Raw genomic sequence first — 21822 nt, forward strand, 5'->3', positions numbered from 1 at the left:
CTTTACATGATTTTATGTTCCTTTTCTCGGCTTACAATTGCCATTTAGCACTTTTTTGTTCCTCCTATACCAGCAATTTAGCGATTTCGCATGAGCAAACGTGAGAGATAAATATAATCAGTGGAGTGAATTACGTTTGATTCATTATCTCACGTATTGGGTTAGCACAAGACAATATAATGAGCTAAATTGTGAAAAGGGCAAAAGCAATGAGATTTAGCATTAAAGTAAAATTAAACGTTCTAATATTGGATGAAAATGCCGCGCAAAGCAATTCCAGCTTACACTGTCCACTAGAGTCAACTTCGGTCCATCCCACGCGGTGATATTTCGACACAACTGCAGAAGGAGAAGCATGTAAATATAGTACCCACCACTCCACAATATGAATGAGAATAATAAAATGGGAGAATGTACAAAAATAAACTTGCAAGTCGAGGAAATTCAAGATCAAGGCGAGCGACGTCTATCAACTGCGGGTTAGTAGTGAGATGGTAAATTTACAATTACACCGTACACACAGATCTTTCTTTTTGCTCTCAGTTCCAATTCATATATACCTTCATGTTGATTCTTTTTTTTTTACTTCGAAAGGCAATTTTTTTTGTTGCCTTTGAGATCTTAGACCAGCCTCTCATTCCGTGGCCATAGAACAAGTTCTTTACCTTGTTCTCTTTTCTTTCTCATTTCAATGTTCCGCTTATATAGTAAGAGATCGTATGTAGGGAATGGAAAGTTATGGACTTAAAGTTAAAGCTTGAAGCTTTAGGCAATGCATGATATTTAAATGGATTTACAGACAAGATAGCAAACGTGCTTGGAATTAATTTTTAAAGATTAGTTTATTGAGCAGTTTGATGAGTTTTATTAGTCGTCTTACTTCTAATTTATTTAACTACAAAGACTACATAACTATTGCCTATATTTCCTTTTTAAACCGGATATGTATGTAGAGTAATTTTTCAATATTTTCATGAATGTAGGGTGGAATCGATTGAGACAAATTATATCGATGCTCTATAATAATACAGATTTTTAGTGAAATTCCAGAAATGTCTAGAACATAGAAAATTCAAAAAATTATAATTGCATTAATATTGGAAAAGCGACAAAGTAAACTTTTCCAGAAAAAACGCTTTTTTCTGACAAAACCACTTCTACTTGGTTTTTTTGCCAACCGATTTTGACAAAAAAATCTGTGAGGTATACACTCTTCCTCTTTCCAAAATTTCTAGGATGATCAAGAACGGTTAAGAGGCTGATTTTTGATTGTTGATGTGGTAGACCCTCGCAGAAAATGCAATTTTCTCTTTAATTGAATGTTAAAAACAAACCACTCATCCGATTTTGGTTATCCTGGAAATTCAGAAAACAACACATTTTTTCAAATTCTTATTTCCTAATTCCTAATTCCATATTCCAAATGCTTAAATTGTCTAGGGACTGTGTAACTGAAGTCAAGATCCTTCCAACTATAGTTAAAATCGAAAATCTTTTCCTTATTTGAATTTATTTCGGATTTAGTTACCCTATATCGATATAGTATGCTAATATAGCGTGTCACAATAAAAATATACCCCACTGATAAAAAAAACTTCTAGCTAAACCCTAAAATCGTGATCTATGTGTCAACATATTCGTAGTAGGTATTCAGTAGCGATTACTTTGGTTTAATTCATGTCACAGTAGCATAAAAGAGTTGAATAAAAGAAAAAGGCTTGAGAATTTGTGCGAGACCTCGCGGTAACGGGTTTCATACGTCCATAGCTCAGAAAGAATTATTTCCTTCCGAGATTGATCCCGAGGAGTGGATTTGCAGCTGACCAATAAGTCGGCATGCTGAGAAAAAGAGATTTCGCAATCTGCGGATTCGCATAAGTACAGTGCAAATGACATTTCCTCTGCCTTTCACTCATGACTTGCAACATTATGGTGAAGAGCTGAGCAAATTTTTCACATAAATAAAATCAGTGGTGAGATAGCAAAAGAGGGCCAATTGCAAAAGGTACCGGTTGATGGTGGCGGAGAGACTCTGTAAATCAGGGCGAAAGGAGGTTGGAGTAAAAAAAAGCAACAACAACACGGCATCAACTATTATATTCAAATATCGCCATGTTAATGCCGCTGAGGAGTATTGGAATGAAATTGATGTGGCCAAGATCATTCCCAGCAGATATGTCAGTTTTTCCTCCCCACTGCCATTATTTATCACACCACCGCGGCCACACGTGCGGCTTTTCCTTTGTTTAGCCACATTCTAGCCGCTATTCTTTCGCGGTCTTATTCTTCTCAATTCAAAAGCCCAAGTCCTTTCCTCTTCACGCAAATACTATATACATTGGGGGCCACGATGCATTTGGTTTTTGTACATTGGACCGTATACGTACAATACAGGGTGCGAGGAACGGGGTAAAAGTGCAGTGGAAGCGAGCTCGAATTGCACACCTTCGGGACTCGGGTAATGCATGCTCATGCCTTCACGCCTGCACTCACCTGGCTCTAATTAATTGAACAACACTGCAAGCCGGACGTGAGGTCGCGCTCCTATGGCCCGTCTTTTCACAAAACTCAGGATTTACTTTCCTTCCCTATTATCCAATTCTCCTTCCCCTGACTCCACACTGTACCACCCCATGCTTCTATACATTACATTTTGCCATGGATGGATTAAATGAATACCCGTCGGAGCAGAATGAGACGTGGTATTATCGTAAACTCGCATTTGTGAGACGAAGCTGCGGGAGGAATTTAATATTTGATTTCCAGATCCTCTCTTCTCCATCATACACCATTCCCGAAAACATATAAAAAAAACTTTACACTTCCATAAACCTCAGTCCACCACGATTGTTGCTTGGGATGGATTTTCTGGAAAAAAGACTTTTGATGTCTTCTTTTTTTCCTTCTTTTCCTCCTCTTGCTCTTTGGCAACTTTCACGTAAATCTTTTTCCAATTAGCACGAGATGCCGAGAAACCCTGGGAGGGATCACATATTTTGTAATCCAATACACGGAATATGTTGTACTGAAAATAGATTAATTCTCTATACCACCCAAAAGGTATCGAATAACCAAAGCAAATTTCCTAGAAAACGAGCAAGGCTAGAACTCTTTAATAAATTCAGAATCAACTTTTTTTTTTAAAACTTTGAACTCATTTTGAAGATATTTCTTCTTGATTTCACGACATAATGAACTCAAATGTAAATAATTTGTTTTGATGACTAGTATACAGTGAAGACGGTCTACCTAAGGCCTAGTAGTAAAGGAGAGTGTATTCAAGTGTTCAACACCTTAAAAATTATGAAAGTTCAGGATTTTTTTTTACAAAATAAAAGAAATAACATCAAGATTAAAAATTGCATGAAAAAAGATTAAAAATGAACTTTCAAACATTTTTGTTTTTATTTTATTGCCAATTGATAGAAAAGAAACTTCAAACGTTAGAAACGAAAAGTTTCAAGCTGCAAATGTCAAACATAAGAAATATCGAACGTTAGAAGAGAAATATAAAACGTTAAGAAAGAAAAGTCAAACGATAGGAAAGCTTTGTCAAATATTAGAACAAGAACGTTAAACAGTTAAGTAATGTTATCAAATGTTTGAAGAAAAAAAACTTCTAACGTAGAAGGATTAAATGTTTTAAAAATCAAACGTCACAAATTTCAAACATTATAAACTAAACGTCTAGCATAAAGCTTTAAGAAAGAAACGTCAAACGTTAAGCTTTAAGAAAGAAACGTCAGATATTAGAGAAAATGTCAAAAGTTAGACAATAAACGTCAATCGTTAAAAAGGAAATGTCAAACGTGTTTCATCTGCAATAAATATCTCGCAGATTTGACCTCTGCAAAAAGCCAAAAGAAAAAGTTTTTTTGGCAAAAAATTCCTTTTGCTTTTGCAGCTAAAATTTGCAATTAAAACTCCTTCGCATCGCAATTTCACTTGAATGAAGCTGCTAAATAATTCAAATACTTTTCAAACTAAATTTTGCTCTGGGCTATATATTTTCCATGCACTTGGGACCAAGAAAGTGAGAAAATTCAACTTGATTAATGAGTTTTCTTTTCAAAATTAAAAGCAGACAATCAAAGTGAAATTTAGGTCTTTTCTGGGTGCACACACACATTCATAACGAATCAAATGGTAGGTAAATTAAATTCCTCAGATAGACCACTTATCTTTGGAGCGCCAGTGAATTTCTTCACTTTATCTCTTATCTTCAAACACCAATTTCCGCGATTACGAACCCCGCGTGGTTACCTGACGTGAAAGGTGTGAGAAATGTTAAATTGCTGATGAATTTCGGGGTCTGGAAATTCTCAAATGCGAGTGTGATGGACAAGCTGAGATACGGTGGTGCGAGTGCGCGTGGAAAAAGCAATTCATTGCATGGTGATGATTTTAGATGAATGAGAAATGAACAGAAGAGTGCGCCTATTTGTGAAATCTCGCTTTTGACCGGCTGAACTGAATGCATTTTCATCTCTTCAATTTGCTTCTCATTTTGTGGAGTTTCAGGGAAAGTTTTTCAGTGTCTGTGGAAGGGAAAGGTGGCCTTTAGAATGGTGTTCTGTGGAATTTAGAGAGATGGAGAGAACTTTTATAAATGAAATTTTTTGGCAAATTCCAAAAAAGGCAGAGCATATCGGCTAACGTTTGAGGGGGAGCCAGCACATGAAATCATTGAGTGATGCCCGTATCCAATCAATTTATGTCGTCTCGTGGATTTTCGGGAATTAATTTCTAATTTTGTGCAGACAGGACCTGTGAGTCGCTTTCTGGTTGAAAATGAATGGCGCCCTCCTGTTGATTTGTCTTCCTACATAGAAATCCTCTGGGACCGGGATATAACTTAATTGGAAAGCCATATGTCCTCACCAAGCCAATTTCACACTGTAATAATGGGTTTTTAAAGGCGTCGATGAGTCTGCATAATTATATATAGTGAAAGAGTTGAGTTATATATATACGAGGAAGTTGGGTGCTTTCGGGGAAACAAGAGCCCGCCAAACACATAGACGGTCGATGCTGTGTAGACAAACTCATGTGGATGCTATGTATACCCAATATACATAGACACCCCAATCCCTGTTCCCTTCGCGCCCTTAATGATTTAGCGGCTTCTTTTTCCACTCTCTCTCTCTCCTTCTCTATTCAACACAGGCGACTCCATAGTCCCCCCAGAGTGGTTGGGGCAGCATATAGAATCTTGCAAGTGTAATTACCATGAGTCTGTAATTAAAGTGGGAATGGGGGGAATGAGAGAAGGAAAATCGTTGTCTCTAGGCCTCGGGGCTTTCATCCACATCGAAATCCTCAAGTACCAGAAGAAGGAGTCACCCAATTATGGGCTCGAATGGGCGAAAATGAATGGAACGCGCCCCCATGTTGCCGGCAAAGTAGGAAGAGAAAATCTGTGAGACGATGCGAAAAATTTATTCGACAATTTTCACAGCAATTTTGCAAGTCGAGAATTGAATCTTAAGTCTCTACACAGGTACTTGCAGCATATTTTAGTGCCACATTTATTTTCAGACTGCCTCCATGGAATTTATGAGAAATTTTCCATTTCACCTATTTCCTATATCTTAACAGTTAAGCATAACAAAGCGTTTGCTCTTTTTTTCTCTTTTCTTTCATTCCACGAAGCAACACAGTACATAGTCAAGTTGTTAGAAGTTTTGTAAAGGAGATAAATGTATGAAAAGAAGTGAAAACAAACTAGATATTTATTGTTGTATTTGTAACTCAAACTTTGTCAAATATGTATTCGGATATGGAAAATGTCATCACGAGATTAAAATTTTAGGGATTTTTTAAAGTAATACGAACGTACAAGGTTTCAACAACATAGGACTTTTGTTGGAACATACGAGACCGTCCTAGGATACTAGAAACATTGAGTATCAGAATTATCATAGTTATCCGAAATTATTCTAGGAAGTTAGAACATTCTTATCACGCTGTAATATCTTTAGAGCGCTAGAATTATCAAAGTATATCAGAATTATCTCAGTTAGTTAGAACAATCTTAGGACTCTAGAACCGTCTTAAAATCAAACAGGAAATCCTAAAACGACTGGATTACTCCACGAGACCTAGGTTAACCTAGAACACTAAGAGTAATCTGGAACATTCGATTCATTCTCAATACTGATTCTATGAAACCCCTAGAACTCTTAGAAAATTTAAAGCAGCCTAAAACGTAAAGAATAAACGAAAACGGTAGTTAGTAATGAAATTTTTAGTTAAGTCTTCTTTAAGATCGAACTTTTTCCAGGACTAACAAACCAAAGTCCTATTATTGGTAGCCTCAAAAATATAGAATAGACTGACAAAGAAATAAGGAATAGAAAGTTATTTTATTCAAAAACTCTTAAAAATGATTAGAAAAGCGGAGATTTTTGTTTTAGCAAGAACTTCTGGGGTCATAGGGTTATTCTTAGAGCTAATTTCCATCCCATATTTTGTTTTACAATTTTATTGACTAATAATTTCTTTCAATGCATCTTAATTACTTCTTAATTTGCAAATTGCACATGTCATAAAATAATAGTCACATTTTCAATCATCCCTTTGTGTTAGAGGAGACCTCCTAGAAATTGCAAAATATAAATCCCACCTTGTAACCCCAATGTAAAGTGAAAACACTTGTCGAAAATTAATTTGTAAATTGACATGGTTAAAAGTGGCAGACTTCGAGAGGAAATTAAAAAGTGACAAATCAACAAGTATATAGTAATTAGTCTGGTGTTAATTATACGATCATATCGAGAGAGTGTGTTGTATACAGAACAGATGGAGAAATGTGTATGGGGTATGGAAGAAAGGCGCAAAATGGATGAGAAAATAATTCTCGAGAGATGTTCACTTTGCTTCTTCTTGGTGGATTTTGAAGGGGGAAAAAGGGCACAAGATTGGAGAGAAGAGATACATAATGTACACACAACTTCCCTTCAAGAGTCAAATGAACCCCCTCTACTGTCGAAAGAATCAATGAAAAATGCGTCCAATTTCTTTTCCCATCAAATGCATATACAGAAACTCGAGGAGCGACACTCGAGTTTTCTCTCTAAAGAGCCCCCTTGGGTAGAGAAATGGTACAAAAATAACACAATCACATGAACCGAAAAGTTCGCATAGCATTTTCAAATGAATTTCCCCACATATAGTAATCCCCATATGAATAGTAAAAGAGACGCCCTATACCCGAACCCCCATCCACCCTCGCCATTCGTCGTAATGAATTATATTTCCACATAATCACGTCCCAATCCACAGTTTCTTCCTCTGAGAAAATCGCTTCATTAATTTTTTTCATCCTCGTACCTTCTGAGTCCTCTTTTTCCACCATCCTTCGCCACCATCCTGGCTGTGGTGTTATTGAAATACACGCTACTCTATTTTGTGGTCTCCACCACGTTCTACGAGGGGGTTCCATCTCGTGTCAGTTATCCCTCCTCAAAGGAAACTTCGCATCAGAGCAGAGAATTTTTCCAGCTATATTATTTTTCTTTCCTTTCACGGGGGTAGACGTCTTTAAAGTTCTTTGGTGCTTTTTGAGAGGGTGATTTTTTTTGTTGGTCCTTGAAACCGCCTCATATGACAAATCGGCAGATTTTCTACGCTATAAATAAACAATTTATTGCATTGTACTTCTGCTTCAGCGCTAGGATGGATTTTCCCCCATTGCTCTATGATGTGAAAATTATTCACAGACGAATTCCCCAAAATATCCCTCTATAATGCCTAATGATACCGTTTCTCATCATCAGGAGTGCTTTTAGATTAGCCCCATGATTTATAAATCTTTGACTGACTGAGAACGATGGAAAGGAAGGAAGATTAGCATTAGGAACTCCTACAACTGATTCCAGAAACGGTTTTAGATTTTTTTCCTCCTTCAGGATAGATAGATAGAGTTTCTGTGCTTATAGAACTTTGAAAGACGTTGAGTTCGAAACAGATATAACGACTATTCAATAATGAGGTTTAAAAATGAATTTCTTTCGTGTGTTCATCTGTACGTTTAATTCGACCTATCCGTCCGTCTCTTCGTTCGTATTTAGAAATGACATCTCTTAATTATCGACCTTTTTCCCCTTTTTGCTTAATCTATACTTTGCAGCTATATACATTTTGTCAACAGTAGGCATTTTAGAATGTTAATCTAACCTAACTTCTAACCGCCATCTTGAAAAACTTTTAATTTTATAGGAAACAGGGCTACTTAAGGGGGGTCTCTTGGAAAATCTGTTAGAATTTACACATTTTTAATGTGGTCATTTTCTTGGGGTTTCTTAAACTCGGATATCCGATGATGGTTACATTTGTAGCCTAGTTATTGAAGTGTAAGAAAATCACTTTTTGCCATTTTAAGTGCGACGCCATCTTGTGATTTTCCGACTTTTCCGCAGAACTGCCCTAAAACACAAAGGTAGGTTTTTCTCAGGATCTACTGGATGGATTTTGATGGGGTAAAAAGCAAATGAAAGAGGAAATATCAGTGCAGATTTTGATGTAGCGGAATTTTGAATTTCCACTCTGGGGCTGAGAAAAGTGCAAAAATGTCAAAAACTTGTGAACAAAAGTCACATTTTTCCACTTTTCTCAGCCCCAGAATGGAAATTCAAAATTCTGGTACATCAAAATCTGCATTGGTATGTCCTCTTTCATTTGCTTTTTACCCCATCAAAATCCATCCAGTAGATCCTGAGAAAAACCTACCTTTGTGTTTTGAGGAAAATCTCAAGATGGCGTCGTATCTAAGATGGCGGAAAGTGATTTTCTTACTCTTTAATGATAAGTCTTTAAATGTCACCAACACTTGAAAACCGAGTTTAAGAAAAACCCCAAGAAAAATTAAAATATTTATTTTCACCAGCTCTCAAAAGAGACCCCCCTTAACTTTAAAAAATATCATAACTATGGTTTTTCTTATCCGATTTATATTAACACAGACTAAAATGGAGCTTTCAGGATAATTTATAGAAAATGGGTGGTATTCTAGGATAGAGACACCTTTCAAGATCAAGATAAAAATCAAAATAAAGACCAAGACTGTCGGTATTCTACTTTACGACGAATTATCCAGGAAAGTAAAATCAAAATTTGCGTTATCCTACTTGTCAGTTTCTTGGTTTCAGCTTCGCGCCAAAGAAACTTCAGCGATATCTCTTTCTAACGCATTAATTTTTTCTATTGCGCTTTCTCGTTCGCTCTCGGATGACAATTGAACGAAATTTAAACACTTCATGGGAATTTCTTCCCTATTGCCATTACATCCAGGAGCCCTGATTGTATAATCTCGGCTATTATTCCCAGGCATTATTGCTCCGGGAATGGAATGAATATTGTCGGAGAGGTGCTTTCTGCCTCCAGATTATGATAATTTGGCGGTAACTGGGGGGGGGGGGGTATGTATCGTGGTCACTTCTTCTTGCTATTGATGGAGTGACCTCCGGATTAAGGATCTCATCCCAGGATTGTCATATCCTGGACAATCCTGGGATTCTGGGGCAATTTTTTTATTTTTTTCCAGGATTAGTGGTCACTTCTCATTGGTAATGATAAAGTGATCTCCGGATTGGGCATCTCATCCCCGGATTGTCACATCCTGGACAATCCTGGGATGCTGGTGCAAAAATGTTTGTTTTTCGCCGGAATTGTGGTCACTTCTCATTGGTAATGATAAAGTGACCTCCGGACTAGGGATTTCATCCCAGAACTATCAAGCCCTGGACAATTAGGGAATGCTGGTGCAAAATTGTGGTTTTTTCGCCAGAGTAGTGGTCACTCCAACATTACTAATAGGAAGTGACCATAAATCCGTCGAAAAACCCACAATTTTGCACCAGCATCCCAGGATTGTCCAGGATGTTACAATCCTGGGATGAGATCCCCAATCTGGAGGTCACTTTATCATTACAAAGGAGAAGTGACCATAATTCCGGCAAAAACCAAACATTTTTGCACCAGCATCCCAGGATTGTCCAGGATGTGACAATCCGGGGATGAGATCCCCAATTCGGAGGTCACTCCACCATTACAAAGGAGAAGTGACCACAATTCCAGTGAAAAACAAAAAATTTTGCACCAACATCACGTATTTGTCCAAGATTTGACAATCCTGGTACATCCCGGAGGTCACTCTATCATTAGCAAGATGGAGTGAACTCAAATCCGGCAAAAACCCGTCATTTTGCATCTGCATTCCCTATTTGTTCAAGAGTTTTCATATCTCCCATATTGAATTTACATTGCCTTTACTTCATTTGAAAACCAATTTTTCAAAGGACCTTAAAACCGTCTTGGAATTTCACATAAATCCAAGACATTTTACGTTATAATAAGACCGTAAATCTCTATCGTAGAATACAGAATCTTGGAATATTTCTATCCAAGTCTCTTTTGACAACTCATTTTGTAAATCTTTATTTTGATTTTGATTCGTATCTCAGAATACTAAAAGTCTTGGAAGTTGTATGAAGAAACAAGATTTTTAGGTTATGGTTCGACCGTAAATCTCTATCTTAGAATACCAAATTTTGAAATATTTTGAATTTCCAAGATTATCCTGAAAATTTCTTGGAATTTTAAAGTAGAATACCAAATCTTGGTTTTTTTCTTTATTTTGATCTTTATATTTATCTTAGAATACCGCCAAATATCTAGAACATTGTTATATCTTACATTAGAATCATCAGAAAGGCTGCTTAAATCGAATAAAAAATTTCATTTATGATTCTGGTTTTAATATCATATCTTAATATATAAAGCTGAAATGTTTGTTTGTCTGTGGCACATGAACTCCTCCGAAACGGCTGGGCCGATCTTGATGAAATTTGGTAGGGGAGTAGAGGGGGTCAATACGAGTTGCAAGCGCTATATGGGATTCCGCCCCAACCCCCCTTTATAGCGCCCCCACAGAAAAATTGATTTTTTCCATTTTCTACCTGCTGAAGGGTCAGATAACGGGATTTTTTTATTTAAAAAATTTTTCGGGGTACCGTATTATTCAATTCATCCCCCTTACTAATATACGCCCCCCTTTTATAGCTTAAAATGGAGTTTGCTCACACGTGATTGGGGGCTCGGGTTGACTAGTTTTCATAATATTTTTGAATTATCAGTTTCAGTTTTATTCTATATGGTCTGTTTTGATGGAAAGAAGACTTTACCCGTTTAACCAACTAAAAGAAGTGCTATAATCAGCGTATTAAATGGGATTTTTCTATATCAGACCTAAACACACATCCTTTGAAAAAAAGATTTAGTGATATTTTTGTGTTTCTGTGTACAGTACACCCCTAGAAGGATTACAGCTTAACTGGTACTACTATCTTTGTAGTCTCCCCAACATGATGCATTTTATACAATCCTACGCTAAAGATGTGACCTTTCTATATTCCGAAAATCTCCTTTAATTGCGTACGTAGGTGAATTTTATCGTGTACCCACGTTGTCTCTTATTTCATCTCTCCCTTTGCATGGAGTTTTTCACACTATTGTTGGAAAAATATACGAGGGTGAGTTGTGGGAAGAAACACCCGAATGGACACTTTCTTCTCACACACCACGTCTCTTCGCATCGTGCAGCAACTTCATCATTCATTCTGGCCAGAACCTCAAGTTCATATTAAAGCTCGAGAGTTAGTCTGGGGCTGGACAATTTATGTCTATTCCAGGAGGTGAGGTGAGAAAACCATTTCCCGAGGGATAATCATTTTTATTGTACACCTACTTTTGCATTCTCCTCACTTGCACAGATTTTGAATTCGGCTATTTCTTATTATTTCTTCATATTCTTTTCTTAAAGAACAAGAACGAAAAATTCAGAAAATCAAATTCTTCAAATAAGTTTAACAATTCTAAAATTAAAAATTCTTTAAGAAAATTAATTAATGGATTGAAGCATAATTCTTTGGGTTCAGATGAACCCACAATTCAACCAATGAATACCCCTTGAAAGTCTTGAACAAACGTTTTAAGTGATTTAATATTAAACGTCTAAAATGTGCAATTCTCCGCCAAACAAAAAGACGTGGACGAGATCCAATCTGAATAATTTATTGCAAACCCAAGTTGAGGATTTGGGATGGCGTCAATAGCCACAAGTTGAATTTGATAGACCCTCTAAGAAAGGGAGAGACCAAGGTGTAAAAGACCCTGACCATAAAGTATGGTTAGTTTTAGTGTTCAATGGGGTTGCTTTGAACACGTTTGAGGGGATTTATCTTGTTGTATCTTAGAATTTCTTTATTTTATCTTTAGATTTTTTTTCATTTGTAGAACCTGTGTAAAAAAAGATTGATTGCTATTACCCTCTTATCGGGTTGAATCAGAATTCTTTAAAAAGGAACAATACAAGGGGAGGATGCCCTAAAATGGACCTTTTTCTGTTCTCCATTCTACTTTCTACTAATTAAAATAAATAAATAAATAAATAAATAAATAAAGTAATGAAGAAAAAAAAAGTTGTTTCAAATTTGAGTCATCCTTTTCAGACACCCAGAATTCCTTTTTCATTTAGAATTTCTAGTCATTGAGAAAAACCATTAATTTATCTGTCCGAAGGTTTCCAAACTTTCTATAAAGGAACATTCTTTTGATTAAAATTATTTAATTACAGTCATCTTTCACAAAGCTCAACCCTTTTGTTCACGTTGTACTTTTTCGACGGGAAAATTGCAGAAAAAAGTCCTTAAAGTTCCCTGCTTGACGCAAATTTTCCATCACAAACACCCTGCCATTTGCACCCTGTACTTTGCGTTTGTTTTGTCTTCCGCCTACGGTAACCCTCCCTCAGAAACTCCGGCACATCACCCTCATTCACCCCCGGATGATGTCTCTCCCTCGCATGAGCATCATCCTCCAGGGTTAGTATAGTCAATCACCCCCTTAGTTCGTTTCGGAGCACGAAAAAAAAGAGGAAAAAAAGTCCACAAGAATGGGATGTGATTCAGAGCTCTGTAGGGGAGTGACAGAGAAGAAGGGTGGTTGTGTAGTGGCACGACAGATGAGTGAGCTGTGTGTACGTACATCCTGCTCCCTGTCTTTCTGCATGAGAGCTTTCGCCTGAGGCAATTGTAAGGTCTCCCCTGTGACTGAGAGCGTCTCTAACCGAAGGCGTATTCCGCTGAGCCATTCCCGGTTTCACAGGCACCGGGGCCACTCTGCTGGGAAAAGCCAAAGATGTGTCGCTCGTGTGATGGATAGAATTGTGGGAGATTGTGAATTAAATGTTGTAATAAATTTGCACATCGTGTTGCTTACTCAAATGGTCCCCAACCCCCCTTCTGCTTGTAAAGAACCCCTCCGAAAAAAAAATCAACAGAAGGAAAAAACAATTCTAATAAAAAACACTAAACGGGAGAAGGGGGAATGTCTCCCCGAAAAAAAAAACATTCACACCATAATCACTGAGAAAATTTACACCAAATTGCCAGCATTACGGGAAAAGGTACAATTTCCCCAGTCAGAGAGTGAAATTGCTCCCTCACCCTGGGAGATTGTATAACAAAAGAAAATACGAAGATCATGCCAATTAATTGGCAGTATGGGTCACATTAAAATCCTCTTTACTGCCAAGACAATGATTAGGTGAATGTGATGAATGAGGATTAAAAGGTGGTTCTGGGTGGCTAACAGGTCTCTCTCCCTTTCGGCACAATACATGATTAATGTTTCCGCGAAAAATGTTAACATTTTAATTGGCATTTATACATTTTTTTCTCCACCATTAAATACCACAAAAAAAGAATTTAAAACTTCTCCAAACCCACGTATTATATATCGATCATCGTGTGTGGAGAGAAAAAAATGATTCAATTACTTACAAAAAAAATATTTATTTTAGAATTTTTCATTTTTATCGCATACAATAATCCAATTTAGTGATTTTCCTCTACGCATATAAACGTATTTAGCTGCCGCGAAGCGCAACGTGTACAAAAAGGCAACCTTTCCCAACTGTCACCATTCATCAACATCCACCAAAGAGTCCAATGAAGCACTCACAACACTTTTATGTTTATTTTCCTTCCACGAGTGTATGTTTTTGGAGCAATTTCGCGGCAGTTGATGGGATGCGTATTTTTCAGGCATACACGAGGGATGGTTGCTTGTGAAAATGACGAGTTAACTACCATCCGCCGCATTGAGTGTCCTCCCGCAGAATCCCCAGAAATCATCAGTAGGTGCACATAGAAAAGCCCAACAGAACAATATTAAATTTAAATTGAATTATTTCGGCTACAAACCGTATATGCCTGCCTTTTTGTCAATAGACTTCATTTGCAATTTTACCCGCGAGACGCTCACGAGGGGGTGGGGTTGATTCAGCAATTTTCATCAATTTGCCATATAGAGTATGTATACCTCTATGGTATTTGTACGAAATTGTTGCAAAAGGGAAATATTTTACATTATGTTATTCATAGAATTTCTTTTAATACGTTAGGGAAGGGTATAATACTCATAATAAATTGATTTTTTACACCATGTGTAAAAAATTATCGAAATGTATCGAAAATGATTACCCAGCCGTACATTGTCAATAACAATTTCTTATTGAGAATTTATTTAATTTTTTAACGACTTTTTAGATTAAAGAATATGCTGTTAACCCTCCGTATACTGTGACTAAAACTCTTACACGCATTGCTATGGGGTAGGTGACCGACCCCATAGAATTTTTCGCAAAAAAAGCAAATTCTTTTGATCAAATAAGTTTTAATAGACTTCTTGGTACTCCCTAAGAAGTCCTGTCCATTTTATAACACAAAAATTTTTTTTAATCATTTTTATGGATTTTTTGATGATTTATTTGCAATGATTTTTTTGAAGTTAGAAACGTCTAGAAAGAGACAAAGAGTAACAAAGAGAAGAGAAAAAGGAACAATTTTTTCCGTTACACCAATTATTGAATTCCCTCTTCTTACATTTTTCTTAATAATTCTGGTTATTCTAAGTATAATACACGACATTTTTTACGCGAAATGTATTAAATTATCAATTTTGTCAAAGATGTTCACCCGGCTGGTCCAGCGTTTTAGACTAATTAGTTGGTGTTCCACTTCGTGGCCAACACCAAGTATTGTAATCGTCGGAAAAACCGACCACCTCAGATCGGGCTCAAACTTGGTATGAGCACGTTTTCGACATCCCACATTACGAAAATGGTGGTGGAAAATTTTTGATCCGGCCGGCCTGCCGGCCCGGACTCCACATTTTGTCTTATAGCTCGAAAACGGTAACAGATAGAGACTTCCGGTTTGAAGTTTTCTATAGAAATGTGGGTGTAAAATTTCAATTTTTCGTATTTTTAAAATCCAAGATGGCCGCCGTCCGCCATTTTGAAACACCGTCAACCAGATCCCTTGTAGTTAGAGGTCTTAAATTTTAGTATGTTGTAGAGCTCAGTGAGATGTTTTCATCAACAATTCATACTTGACAATCGGTCAAGCGGTTTAGCAAATATGGCGGCCTAAAGCAAAAAGTGTTTTTTCGATATATCTCAAGAACGGCTTGACCGATTTGGACCATCCTGGTATCAAATGAAAGGTTTCAAGAAGCCCTACAACTGTCTAGAACATTTCAAGTTTCAAAAACATCCGCAAGAGGCGCTAAAAACAAAAACAAAAATTGCCTAACTTTAAGGAGCAATATCTCCGAATCCCCATTAGGCAAATCTTTTAAATTTTGATATGTTGTAGCCTAACTTAATATCTTTCACCAGTCCGAAAATGAAGAAAATCTATGTCGCCGTTTAGAAGATATAGCCATTTGAAAAATTCTTGAATTTGAAAAGTTCTAAGAGCCATATCTCCTGGACTGCTTGACCGATTTTGCTCATCTTAGTATCAAATTAAAGGTTTTGCAAAACTCTACAACTTTCTAAAACATCAGAAACCTCTAAAACCATTCCTTCGGGACAAAAAATGCCAAAAACTGTTTTGGTAAAACAAAAATCCGCCATTTTGTGTTCTGAAGGTGACCTTGAAATTTATTGAAATTTATGTCAATTTATAGTTTGTTTCAATACCTTTCCATAACTAGTCAAGAAATTTCTGTAGGTCTTATAGAACCAGAGATATGACCATTTTTATCCATCAAATTGCTGAATTTTATAAAAAAATTAAATTTGTCTACTAATTCTGCTCACTAATCGCATTACAATGCATAAACAAACTTCTACACGTTGTGGGACACCAACTCTTATAACTGGACGCGTTATGATTGACTTTTTTATTAGAGTAAATTGTTTGACACATTCAATAAAATTGAAAAAAAAAATTATTCTTAGGATTTTAATATATTTGACACATAACCTGCGTGTAATTTAATACAAACGTATAAAAATCTAAGCTCTCAGTAAGCAATTCGAAGCGTCTAGCGGGTCGATATGTGTTAAGGAATCAAAGAAGGAATTGCAAATTGAATAAAGGCTTCTGCAGGAAATTGAAAAAGAAGAGGGATGTATCACAAGGAGACGCACTTTCAATGCCAATTACACAGGCAATTGCAATTTGAGGAAATATAGAGGAACTCACACATATATTGGGATGCACATGTGGGGCGGATGGTGCGGAATATGATGTTCTCTCTGGCTGGAGGTAAATTTTCAAAAGAAATGTGTACAACTCTACTCAGGGAAAACAATGCCAGGTTGATGTTGCTTAAAGCACTTTGAGAGCATCTGCAAGACAATACTTCGGCAAGCTCATAGCATCCAACCGATCCTTTATGTATGAGCATTCTTGAACTGAAGTCATTCGGTTAAACAACAGTACAGTATGGAAAATATTAGCGCAAATTGACAGAAGAGTTTGAATTTTATTTCTCTCATATCCTCTATATCCTTTTATGATATTTTAATTGAATTTAGATAGAATAAATTTAAAGATTTCTTTTCCCGAATTTCTCGGGAATTTTTTGATCACAACATCTTACGCATTGGTCTGTATCTTACCATGGTTTCGCATTACTGCAGCTGAATTGCAAAATTCTCTAATAAATCTGTCTGCTGTTTTCTCTCTCTTTCATCGCTCTTCTCCACTTTTGCTTGAAAGTTTTCAGTGAAAAACATATGATGTTGATTTGTGGACCAATTTCAGGAGGAAAATGCTTTTGGTTTTCCCCCTCTGGGTTCTCAATGTGAAAATTATTGTGTGTACCTCTCGTATACCTCCATAGCCTAAACCACAAATAAGTTTTCTGAATTTCCTCTTTAAAACAATTAATCTATTCTTCTCAGCTAAAATTTTAGCATTGCCATTGTATTTTGAATTATTTGGAATTTTTGGCGGAATTTCGTGTACAATGATTCTCCGGTAACTTCGGAAACTTTTTGGGGTGATTCTCCCATTTTAATTCAAAGCTCCACAAAGGTCTTTTATTAATTTAAATAATGGAAAGGTATAAATTATTATTATGCATAATTCTTCCTCAATGTAAATAATTTTTATTCTACAAAATATCGTTGAACAATTCATTTAAAAATTTTAAGATTAAACTCATATAAACTTTGTAATCTGTTCCTTTTGCAAATTCAAAGAGCGCACAACCACAAAATTATTCGTCCACAAGGGATTCTTTCGTTTATTGAAGTCCTTTGTCCCTTCCTTAGAGCCTCATATAGTCTGGTGCCTCTGTGATGAATATTTAAGGGATTTACTGTCTTCTCTGTGAGAGAAAAGTTCGTCTCCCACAGTTCAAATTTATCCCCAAAGAGTTATAGTAAAGCAACAGATTTTGGGGCTTAAGGAAAATTCTCTTATGTGGTTTTCATGCGATAAAAGAATTTTCACGATAATCTTGCAATATTGTCTGTTTCTTTGTAAAATTTCGCGAAGGAGTTGTAACTTTTTCAATCAAAAGTACCGCTACAAAGTGATTTTAAGACGATCTCTATCGTTTCTTCATTGTGTAAAAGTTTCTTGGAGCGAGCCCCACAATCTGATAGCATTAATTCAGAGTGAAATTGCAGAACTTTGACCACACACCAAGACTGTTAATGTAGTGTTTTAGTGTCTGTTTAAAATAGAAGAGAAAAGGAAAAGGAAATTTCGAGGGAAAAAATGAAAATTAAATAAATTTTTATGATAAATCGTGTGATTCGCAAGCTGTGGAATTTTCCACAAAACTTTAATGGAAGGATCTTATTTATATAAAATTTCCTTCTCCTTTAAATGTAATGGTATATTCTCTTTGATTTAAAGATATGTTGTTTGGTACATCCCACAGGGCCAATTATTGCGGTTTGGACTAATGGAAAATGGAATGCAATCTCAGCTTTATCCCACTAAAACGCATATGTTTTGGTCATTTTTCATGTGTGCGAGATGTTTTCCAAGAGATTGGATAGCATACACAAATTCAATGCGATGCTCAAGTGAACGCATAGTACAACATACATATATCGATCCCATGACTCTGGAATATATCAAATTTCACATCAACCCCTGCACGGAACCACATTACCCTCGAATTGAACATATTTATGGCGGTCAAGGATATAAAAGAATACTTATCAAATTCACGAGAAAGCACAATGACTCTGCTGAAAGGAGATGAAATATACCACAGACAAATATTTCATAATAATACCCCCAGAGTTCTGCACAACATAGTTTGGTAAACATCAAAAATACATGAGAGTGGAGATTCCTAACAGTCTCTTGTGGTCATCCAGGATATCAATCACATTTCACCTGATGTGGAAAAAAGATAATTTAGGTATATAAATTGAAAAGTCGTTGTGTCCAAATGGCACAGAGATTTAGTGAGGATTCAAGTGAATTCCCAAAGCTCTCTCGGGCTTTTGCTATTCAATCAGTTCACTACGAGAGAATTTGTTGGACAATGGATATGCGAACGATGTTCCATTTGTAAATGTTGTCACTTCATAGACATTTGTTATAATTATTACTGAATGCTTTTAGTGTAATTGCCGCGGCGGAGGTTACCATAATGTACTATTTATGTGTTGAATACAATGTGTACTATTAAAGCATTTCCTCCCCTTCGCGCTTTTCGCACACCCACCCAACTAAACCACCCCCTTCCCCTTCTGAAAGTACGCAGCATACACCCCTACCCGAAAGCACCCATTTCTTCCGCACATGAGCATTTTGGGTGGCCGGGAAACCCTCCTGAGTGCCGCAATGAGAGCGTTTTACGCAAACTTACATGCTATACATTCACCGAATATCATAATAACGTGCTAATGTGCCCGTGAAAAAATAAATATAAACGCATTGTTGGCTCCGAAGGAGGGATGGCTGAGCAAATATATGCTTTCGGTCTATGCGGTGGGTCTATGGGAAAAAAAGCACCATGAAGTGGGAGGAAGAAAAGTGAGAGCTTAACTTTGATTTTTCCATCAAGTCCAATATAACAAATGTATTGTCCATCCATTATGTCGAAGCGCTTTTCATTAAAACTTTTTTTTTCACAATAAATTTGTTGAAAACATATAGATTAAATCTTAAAGTAATATCCGCATAGAGGCCGAAAGGTCCTTTCCCTCAAACTCGTCATCTGTGCTAAAGATAAAATGTGCGAACCCTTCAAGTGTTGTGTATTGATTTCCCTGATGAATGGAGGATACGACGCCCAGGAAATGACATAACCACCCGCCCATGCAGGCTATATAGTCTTGTCTTTAATCATACCCCATCAAAGAAGTAATCTTTTTCCTCGCCATCAATGCTCATGACACTCGGAGAGGAAGTGTTTTTGTGCCGTTTCCGTACTCTCGCTTTTGCACAGCTTCAATAAAATCAAAATGAACCCAAAATTGTTGATGAAATAATTGAATTGAATTACTGAGGGATGTTTTTTATCCCTATGCTTACACTTCCTAGTGCCCCCCCCCACCCATGCAAAGCAGCCCTTTTCCACGGGTAAAAAAAAGTGAGAGAAATGAAAATTTCTCTGTCTCGAGCAACGTCCAATTGTGATTTAATGAAAAACATACCCACAAATTTGACCCTTCAACACACTTTACAGTCGGTCGGAATTTTGGTCAGGGGTTAGACAAAGTGTTTTCGCAGCTCCCATCAACCATTCCGCATGATATGAAGTGCTATATAAAATAAAAATAATTTCTTGTCCACCCTTTATTGCCAAATACAGTGGTGATCGTGCAAAATCTACACACAGAATGCTGCTTAAAGCTTTTTCTGAAGCTTAAGCTAAGAATAGATCTTCAGCAAGAGGCTAGTTTGAAGATTTTCTTTTCACTTTCTCCTGTTTTCCGGTGTTCGTCAGCATAAATCAACGTCTCCCCAAGGAAAACGCAGCAATTTTGCCAAAGCTTTCGACCCAGCTTCGGGTCTTCATCAGTAGTCCTGCTTGTCTTTGTCTCGAGGATTGTCTTCTCCTCCTTCTCCTTCAACACGCATCCGGGTTTTTTTTTGGTGAGATTTTCCTGGTTTTTCTCAATTTTCTCTTTGTAGAACAATGCTAGGTGCCCCGGTAGAGAAACCCTTCTACCGTATATAATGTTGAGCTATGGCACTATGTGTGTCTAGGGTTGGACTGCTCTGGGTGAAAGAGTGAGATGAGTCGTTAGCTCTATGCCGCTCATCAGGCACTCATAGGTTCAGTAGCCCACTGTTGCTCGTCCGATTCAGTTCGGGACCCGTTAGCTCTTCAAATAAGGGTAGTTATTAGCCCATGTAGGAATATCGTCCTACATATCAGAAGTGGGATAGGGTCCGCGTGTGCCACTGCGTGTGGAAAACCGTGAAAATCACGGCGCGAGTGAAAAGAAAAGTGAAAATTTCGGAGACGACGACGCAAAAGGCAGCGAGACAACATGGCCGCCACCGTGTGGAGAAAAATGCGGCGTAGAAGCAGCGAAATGCGACAAGATAGGACTGCGAAGACCATCGAGAAGCGCCCCAGCAACTGTGTGGTGGAGCACCCGGCGATGGAAGTAGCGCAAGTACCCCTGAGTGCCCCAGGAAAGGGAAATAAAAAAGAGAAAAATTGAAAGGGGAATATGTTTCTTTGAATTGAAAAAAGTCATGATAAATTTCTGAGAAATTTTTAGCAATTCCAGAAATTTCTATGTGTTAACCCTTTTGTGTATGCTATGTGTGAATGGTGGCCACCCGCACAAAATAATTGTCTTGTCTTGTCTTGCAATAACATGTCGTAACAGGAATTCCTTTTCAGGTTATTCATGATAATTTTTGAAAATATTTCATGTGAAACTGCATAGGAAAATTCATAAGAAAAAAATGAAAAATGTTTTAAAAGTGTTTCATATGTTCGTGAAATTAGCCGAGTTTCATGAAACAAGATTCGGCGAGATTGATGAAACATGAAATGTTTTTGCTGGAATTTGACCATATCGTGACATTTCGGTCGTGCCGATTGAATACTCGGGTATTGCGTCATATTAAATGTCATTTTATATGCGTGTTTGATTGTTTTGAATATTCAAGGTATTTTGTGAGGAAATGCAAGAAAAATTCCATTAAATATCATAAAGAAATTGCTGCAGAGTAAGTAATAAGATAAAGAAGTGAGACAGGAGAAGCTTATGAAGATAAAAAGTTTAAAATGCTATGTGTAATTTAACTATTTTAACTGCAGGAAACACAAGTCGAGAAGGCAAAACAACACGGTTGCCATGCCCATGGGAACAAAGAAGCTAAGCGCAATAATACAGCGATTTGATTCAGATTGACCGACTGCATTGACACTGAAGATTGGCTTGTAGAAGTTGAAAAGGCGCGTTGATGTATCATTGGGAAGAGAGAGTGATAATTCTTTATGCATCTATGTGATTGAGGAGACCAGCAA

The 21822-nt window shown here is 37.0% G+C and overlaps 1 protein-coding gene across 4 annotated transcripts in view; it reads right to left on the reverse strand.

Moving 5' to 3' along the window:
- The window catches only part of LOC129785943 (protein winged eye), a 140002-nt gene that overhangs the window by 72260 nt on the left and 45920 nt on the right, over positions 1-21822 (reverse strand). The window lies entirely within an intron of this gene.

Source organism: Lutzomyia longipalpis, chromosome 1 (assembly GCF_024334085.1).
Source record: "Lutzomyia longipalpis isolate SR_M1_2022 chromosome 1, ASM2433408v1".
Taxonomy (NCBI): Eukaryota; Metazoa; Arthropoda; class Insecta; order Diptera; family Psychodidae; genus Lutzomyia; species Lutzomyia longipalpis.